Raw genomic sequence first — 8,986 nt, forward strand, 5'->3', positions numbered from 1 at the left:
TACATGTTATTTCATTTCCTCTTTGTCACAAACAGGGAAGCATGGGAAGTACAAAAACACCCTCATTATACACCGATCTTAGACTTATTTGAAAAAAAAAATAGTGATTGTAAAATTTTCATTTCTTACTAAAGTCATCATTTCAGTCACATCATCGTACTCAAGTCTTCTTCATCAAACTGCTTTGGCCTAAATGTTTTCAGCCAGAATCACCCAGAATCCTGAAGTATGAGTTACACGCTCATTTTGAGGAGGAAACCAGAGACCAGGATAAAGGGCTTAGAGAGGGAAAGAATAGGGATGTGTTAAAGCCATCTGAATTTATTGTAGGCATTCTTGAAGCTTCGAGGGGCAATGGCCATTACAGAGAGGTCCCCACAATCTCATCCCCCTCCCCTTTCACCTCCCCCTTTCCAGACAGCATCCCAGATAAAAACGGATACCATTATGTCCCCCAGCCTCCTACGAACTTAGAATATACACTTCTTGTTTTTACGTTAAAAGTTTACAAATCTAGGGGCGCCTGGGTGGCTCAGTGGGTTAAAGCCTCTGCCTTCGGCTCAGGTCATGATCCCAGGATCCTGGTATCGAGCCCTGCATCAGGTTCTCTGCTCGGTGGAGAGCCTGCTTCCCCCTCTCTCTGCCTGCCTCTCTGCCTACTTGTGATCTCTGTTAAATGAATAAATAAAAGTCTTAAAAAAAAAAAGTTTATAAATCTCAAACATTTTCTCCTTTGGGGCACCTGGGTGGCTCAGGTGGTTAAGCAACTGCCTTCCGCTCAGGTCATGATCCTGGAGTCCCGGGATCAAGTCCCTCACTGGGCTTCCTTTTCGGCAGGGAGTCTGCTTCTCCCTCTGACCCTCCCCCTTCTCATGCTCTTTCTCTCTCTCTCTCTCTCATTCTCTCTCTCTCAAATAAATAAATAAAATCTTTTTTAAAAATTTCCCCTTTGTATTGTAGTGCCCATTCAACCAGTTCAGCTGCCTGTTACCCTGACTCAAACGGCCTCAAGCAATGTGGAAAATGGCTATTTCACATAACAAAGTCTAGAAGTCAGGCAGACTTCTGGGTTCCTTGATTCAAGGACAAGACTGCGCCATCAAGAGCTTCCTTCCCTCTCCTCACTCCACAGCCTCAATGTATCAGCTTTGTGCACAGATTGCCTGTTGGTGTGGTAAAAAAAAAAAAAAAGAAAGAAAGAAAATGGCCGCCATTGCAACCACGCATATATCTATGTTCATGCCCAAGGAAAGGGAAGGAGAGGGCTGCCTTCCCAGCCTTGAAATATAAGGCTTCCATTTATCTGATGTGAACAATTTAGGATACACATTCTACCCAGAACCAAAAAACAGTTGCCAGGGAAATGCTGTGTGCTGACAAACTTAGATGCAGAGTAAGTTTTACCTCCTGAACTGGGAAAGTGCTGTCTGAATAAAATCAGGGTTCTCTTAGAAAAAAGCAAGAGGGAAACAACTGCATTTTCCTTATATGATCCCTTCATTCCCCATTGATTAAATTTCCCTGTTAGCTGCTGCCTCTCCGCCTCTCAGGGTTTTGTAGTTGAATTACAGTATGGTGGTGAAGAACTCTAGCATCCCAAGGTCATGATTCACCCTTCAGCTCTGCCATTTTCTTCCTTTGTGAAGAAACTTTATAAGCTTTAGAACATTATTTCATTTCTCCGTGCTTCCTCCCACGACTGTAAAATGGGATAATCATGATTGCTATTTCATGGAGCCGTTAGACAGATTCCATAAGAAAGCCCATGCAGTACCTTATGTAGAGTGATGACACAGCAAATGTTAGCTTTTCTGATGAATGTTGATAAGCTAATTAGATATAAACTGTTTATCCTTCCAGTTTTCTCAAAGCATGTCCCTGAACCAGCAGCATCAGTACCACCTGGGAACTTACTAGAAATGCAAGTGTTCTGGACTCACAGCAAACCAACTGCCTCAGAACCTCTGGGTGTGGGGCCAGCAGCTGGGTTTTAACAAGCTCTCCTGGTGATTCTGAAGCCCACTCGAGCTTGAGAATGCTGGCTCTACATCATCACTACCTCCAGCCAAACTGCACCATTCACAGACAGTGCTTCCCAATCGTTGGTCAATAAATCTCCACTCTTGCCTTTCCCTTTCCCTCCTATGCTCCCTCCACTGTATCTCCATCTTCAAGGCTCAGCCCAAATGTTACCTTACTCTGGTGTTACCTCTGCCTGGAATGCTCTTCCTTTAAACCTTGCAGGGCTGAGTCCTGCTCATTTCTGGGGCCTCGGATCAAATGCCCCCCGCCCCCCACTTTAGAGACATTTTCCCAGACCAATGAGCCTAAAGTAGACTGAGGCTCTCTCCGCCACATCACACTGTTTCATTGTTTCCATAGCGCTTATTGCTATCTGAATTTGTTATTTATTTCTTTGTGAATTAAGTGGCCTCTGCTCACAGACATAAGAGCAGTAGAGGCAGGGGCCTTGTCAACTGACCATGATATAGATGCTTAGCACCTAAAGGAGCACCTGGGAAGTAGTAGGCACTCAGTGAACATCTGTTGCATGAATGAAGAAGTGAAATGACAGTGAGCTTTTTGTAACACCAACATAAGGCTGAGCTATATTAGGGTCCTCACACGATTCAAGTCATCACATTATGATGCTACCCAGCAGATGCAGAAGTCTCTGTTCTGAGGCCACAGAAGGACAGCTCCCACACAGTAACAGAGGGCAGGAGGCCACGAGTTCCTTCCCTTATCCATGTAAGCAGGTAGGAAACTGGCCAGACAGTCGTACTCTTCTTATCTGTAAAGCTCTTCAGGACTTTCCTCATGGTCTTGGTGGTTTATTTGTTTAATTACCCAGACAACTCAGAAAGTTCTTCTGCCTCCACATTACGCCCTATTTACTGACATCCTGATGTTTCTGGAGATGGAGAGCAATTTGTCCATCTCTAGCTCGTAATAAGCCCTTGTGGCTGTAAAGCAAGTAATGAAATCAACCCTCAGCTTTCTCTTTTCCAAAATGAATGAGTCCAACTCCCCTCAGTGCTCCTCCCAGGGCCCACTTAAAAATGTCCAATGCTTTTCTGTGGAGCCTCTCCAGATTTTTTCCATTATTTACAAAATGAGGACATCCAAATGGGGAGCAATAATAAGAAAGATTCTGAACATTTCTTTTTCATCACATTAGAGATGCGGTGAACTCTGCCCTGCAGTGACAAAGGCTAGAAATACTATGGTACGGGTTCAAGTGCCCACTTAGCCTCTTGCGAGCCTTGCACTTCAGACATGTTGCTTAACCTTTTGATCCGTATTTTGATCCCTCTAAGATGGGAATTCTTGCTCCTCAAGGCTTTTGTAACAATCATGTGAGAAAACATATATATGAAGTGTGTAAAATGTGAAGTGTTTTACAAGCATAAGTAATTTTTAAAGAGAGTGCTTTTCCTTTCTCTGTTAAAAAGTCAATGGATGGGGGGGGAGGGTGGGCCTGAGTGGCTCAGTGATTAAGCATCTGTCTTCTGCTCAGGTTATGAGCCTGGGGTCCTGGGACTGAACCCTGCTTCGGACTCCCTGCTCCGCGGGGAGCATGCTTCTCCCTCTCCGGCTCTCTCTCCCCCTCTCCCTCTTAAATAAATAAATGAAATCTTGAAGAAAAAAAAAAGTCAATGGATACAGAGGTCACTATCAATAAATTCTATTTTGTAATCAAGAAAGAAAAGGTACCAGCTCTAAAAGAGAACAGTAACCCCATCCCCATTAACTCTTCCAAAGATCCACAGGATCAAATCAGTGCCCGTGCTCACAAGTCCCTTTAGCCACTGTTGGACAGAGCACCACAGGCTAGTTCTGCCCTTCACTGGCTGGAAGCCCGGCTGCATCAGGCTTGTTGAAAGGAGCTCTCTTACATATTAAGCATAGTAAGAGTTATCAGAATAAACAGTTGAAGTTGCAAGCAGTTTATTCTCCTATTTAGACAACAGATTCTTCCTCAAGGTACCAGCTGCAAGGGGCAGATCTGACCAGCAGCCTCAGTGGCCGCACTGACGTCCAGCACCGCTCTGTGCTGAGGCCACACCCACCGAGCCCTTCCCAGCCAATGGCTGAGCTCATGCAGGGGGGACTGGCTACCCCCTTCCGGAAAGACACACATGCAGGATTGCTCTATTGACTGACTTGATTCAGAGTTGTCCCCCTTGCCAAACCTTCCTTGAATGGCAGAGCTTCCACCCAATGACCCTACCTCTTTCCTTCCTCCAGGTCAGACCTCCGTCGTGGTCTGCAGGCTCTGTGGGCTTCTCTAGCTCCCACCACATTTTCTCTCGCATGTATTTCCCCTAATAAAATCCTTGGCATCTTGGGGTGCCTGGGTGGCTCAGTGGGTTAAGCCGCTGCCTTCGGCTCAGGTCATGATCTCGGGGTCCTCGGATCGAGTCCCGCATCGAGCTCTCTGCTCAGCAGGGAGCCTGCTTCCCTTCCTCTCTCTCTCTGCCTGCCTCTCTGCCTACTTGTGATCTCTCTCTCTGTCAAATAAATAAATTTAAAAAAAAAATCTTAAAATCCTTGGCATCTCTTTCTTAGAGGAGCCAGACTAACATTGTAAACAAAGCAAAAAAAAAAAAAAAAAAAGTTTTTCAAAGAAATTTTCTGCCTATAAATCACAATTATTCCTTATAAATACCTAATAAGTTACACAAAAGGGAAATCGGTAACCCCTGCTGGATGAGGAAATGAGCTAAGTGACTTGGCCAAGATCAATTACCTCATTTTTTCTTTTTCAATAGATTCAATCCTAGTCTTCCATGCTCTACGTTCAGAAAAGGACTTTGAATTTGCTTTCCCTTTTGATTATTTTCCTCCTCTGAAGAGCACCTACAATTTATCAAGCAGACTCTGTATAAGGACTTCACACATATTCCAGTTGTCATCTAACCCTCACAACAACTTAAGAAGGTAGGTACTTTCTCCTTTACACATGCGAGAAATAGCTCCAAGAGGTAATCTGCCCAAGGTCACTTACCTACTACGTACGAGACCCAGGACCAACGCCTGAATCTAAATCTAGTGCTCCTAGAGGCATCTGGAGGTGGCTCAGTCAGTTAAGCATCTGCCTTTTGCTCAGGTCATGATCCCAGTGTCTCTGGATCAAGCCCAGTATGGGGCTCTCTGCTCAGCCGGGGGTCTGCTTTTCCCTCTCCCTCTGCCCCTCCCCTGCTTGTGCACAGGTTCTCTCTCACTCTCTCTCTCTCATTCTCTCACTCACCCTCTCTCCCAAATAAATAAGATCTTAAAAATATAAATAAATCTACTGTTATTAGCACTAATAATAAATACCTCATATCTGTGGGTCATTTTACTTAGCACAGGTACATGCATTAGAAAGTGGGATGGGCACCCAGCAGTAATTCTCCCTGCAGAAGTCTAGAGAAGGTAAGAGCCAGGGAAGGAGCAAGGGGGATAGGAGTTGACAAGGTACTGGCAGGCATGAGGATGCTTAACCTTCTCTCAACTGCTTTATCTCAGGTTTCAAAAGAGTCATTCGTGGCCATCTCTACTTTAAGGGCCCTATTTCAAAGAAAGTATGGAGCAGGGGATAAGATTTTATTTAAGAGATGGCCAGCAAATATTTTCCCAAATAATTGTCCTAAAATCATTAGGAGATGGAACCCAGCTCCCTGCTACCTACCAGCCATGTAATGGGGGAAGAAAGCATTAGGCATTCAAGGTTCTCCATGACCCAGTTCTTAGCCTTTCCTCCAGCTTCACCTCCCCTCCTGCTCTCTTTCACTGAAAGCTTCAATACAACAGTGTCCATCCTGTGCGGTCCTACACCTCTGCACATTCGGCCACGCAGTCCATGGTCTAGTTCACCCTTCCTTCCCTTTCTCCAGCAAAACTCTCACTCGCTCTTCAACAGCTCAGCTCAGCCACCATGTGGCATGATCCTGACCTCTCCAAATTCCCCCCTTTTGCCCTTGCTTACTAACTGTCCTAGCACCATGGGTGTTCAGATCCATTACCATATCAAATCCGTCCTGTGTTCACACTCATTTCCTCAGTGCTAGCAGAGTTGTTCCTTTTTATTCTCCAAATCATTGCTTGAATGCTGCCTTCTGATGGGCAACTTCTGCCTCCACCCCTAGGATTGCCATTATTCTCTCCCACTGTTCTCTCTTCCTTTTCTTTGTTGCAATCTGAGAATTTCATAAGTAAGGGTATTTATTTATTCATCTCTTTGTTTCTTATTTAAATCTTGTATTTAGTGAAATCACATCCTCAACTCCTCATGCTACTTGAGAGCAAGGATCCAGGCTTACTAAACTGTATCCTTCCAGGGTGTCTGGTGCACTAGTATGTCCTCAAATTTGTTGAATAAATGAATAAACAAGTAAAGTTCAGAAAGCACATAAAAAGGCAGGGAATTACAAAATAGCAGAGTGTTTAGGCACCTGGCTGGCTCAGTCAGTGGAGCATACGACTCTTGATCTAAGGATTGTGGGTTTGAGCCCCATGTTGGGTATAGAGATGACTTAAAAAAATAAAATCTTCAAAAAATTGCAGCGATTTATTAAAAAATTAAATGTTACTGTTAGTTTCCATAATTATTTATGTTGCAGGAACTCTAAGTGCTTTATAAACATTAATTTACACTTTATTCACAGGAAGAACTCATTATCTCTAACTTACAAGCAGAGAAAGTAAAGCCAAGTAAAGTGACTTTACCAAAAGCAATATAATGAGTTAAATTGTGAGGTTGGTCTTGACTCTGACTAGCTTTATTTTATACCCTGTCTTGTTCCCAAAGGATTGGAGGTGGCTTTGAAAGACACAGACAGTTACACAATTTAGAGCGTCCACAAAAATAAAACAAGCCAGTTGCTTGGGAGAAATACAACTATTTCTGGTACAAGGACTGAAAGAAACTTCTCCCATGGGTCCTCACAAGGGGTAGCAAACCACATCCTCAAACACATCCTCCTGGACATACAGCAGTGGGGTTCATGGGCTTGTTTGCTAGCATTCCACAGTGTGGGCTGATGGCACAAAGCCAAGGCTCAGATCCACGGAGCAATTCTCCAAGAAGCCAAATCAAGACAGGCCAGGTGTGCAATTCTCCGATGGTCTGTCTTAAGCCAAAAAGGACATCTGGAGATTCTGGAGGAATCATTTAACTGCACACCCTTCCTATGCCGGGCTCTGTGAATTTCACTTCTCATGGGAAAACGTCTATAAATACTAAGTAATAGCAAATTGAAAGTGACAAGCATCCAGAACACAGTCAACTGAGGAAGTATGAAGAGTTCCATATGATTTATCGGTCAGGTGACCTGTGGGAGTATATATTAGTTAGAATGTAGGTTCAGCTGCTATAACGAAGAGGCCCGGTATATAATGACTTAGATAAAACCAGAGTTTATTTGGTCTAGATATGGGAGGATCATCCAAGATAGGTGGGCAGCTAGGCTCCACAAGGTCACACTAGAACCCTGGCTGGGAGCATGCCCCTACCATCTTCAACAAGCAGCTTCCTCTGAGTCCAAGCCAGCCACTCTGGCTGTCACTGTTTGAAAGCCAAAGGAAAGAAATGAAGAGAGTGAAAGGCAAACAGCTCCCTTAGAAAAATGTGATCTAAAAGCTGCACATATCAATTCTGTTTGCATCCCGCTGACCGAAATTTAGTGATCTGGACAAACCTAGGTACAAGGAAGACTGGGAATGGAATTTTCTTGGGCAGCTTCAAATCTACCTAAAACTCAAGGAGAATAATATTACTTCCAGGAAGAATGGGAGAGTGGATAAGGAAAACCATATAAATCTGTGCAAGGGAATTCAAACTGCATAAACAGAAGCATCCCTGGATTAAAGGCCAAGGTGCTACTTGCCAGAGGAAAATACAGGTAGAAAATAATAAAATGCATTCACACTTTCTGTCCAGTGCACAGACAATGAAGGATCGCTACCCTAAAGTTCTACATCATATACATGACTATGCTCATTTTATCCAGGAAAAGTTTTAAAGTTGTTTCCAAATGCCAACTAGGATCATAAAAGAATCAAGAGAGCCTCTGTATAATACCAGGTACTAAGGAATGTCATTTCCTTGCTCATTACCCTCCAAGATAAACTAGTTGCAAACTGTAAGTGAGTGAAGGTAAACAATACAATAACAACTGTAGAGAATTCATATCTCTAAGCCAGTTAAATGTCAGAGGTTTGGGGACTAGTTGATATTCAGTGATCTCTTGCTAGCAGGCATTAGATGATAGCATCAGTTTGTCTTGTTGAGGCATTTTTACGTTGAAACAATAAAAACCAGGATGAAATCAGGATATTGTTATTCCCTCTGTCAGGGGAGGTAGAAAGCACATGCCTATTCACCCAGGTGCCATGTCACATTATCATCATGCAACTTTATAAACATGGGGCAGCGGGATCTTTTACCTAGCCCATGAGAGCTCATCTCCTCCCTCAGGAGACCCCCCCCCCCCCCATCTCTGCTGACTTCAATGGTAACATTTAGATTCTATAAGAGCATTAGTCTACTGGGGACATAGATTTTCTCCCATAAGCAACTCTTTCTCCATGGAGTAAAAGTTCAAGGAAAATTCAGTGAAAAGTAAAACTCTTTGTTTGTTCTAGTTTTCTCCACAAGGTGGTAAAAATATAACATTGTCAACAGTGTTTAAAGCTGACCTTCTCAGGGTGCCTGTGTGGCTCCGTCGGTTAAGCGTCTGCCTTCAGCTCAGGTCATGATCTCAGGGTTATGGGATTGAGCCCCACGGCAAGCTCCCTGCTCTGCGAAGAGTCTGCTTCTCCCTCTCCCTCTGATCCTCCTCCCCGCTTGTGCTCGCTCTCACTCTCTCTCTGTCTCAAATAAATAAATAAAAATTTAAAAAAAAAGCTGACCTACTCCTGATGTAACAGATTTGGTCAAAGACATCACATGTGCCTTTGGTCAAAGACATCACAGGTACTTAGTGTGGACATCAGGTTG

This window comes from Lutra lutra, chromosome 13, assembly GCF_902655055.1.
Source record: "Lutra lutra chromosome 13, mLutLut1.2, whole genome shotgun sequence".
Taxonomy (NCBI): domain Eukaryota; kingdom Metazoa; phylum Chordata; class Mammalia; order Carnivora; family Mustelidae; genus Lutra; species Lutra lutra.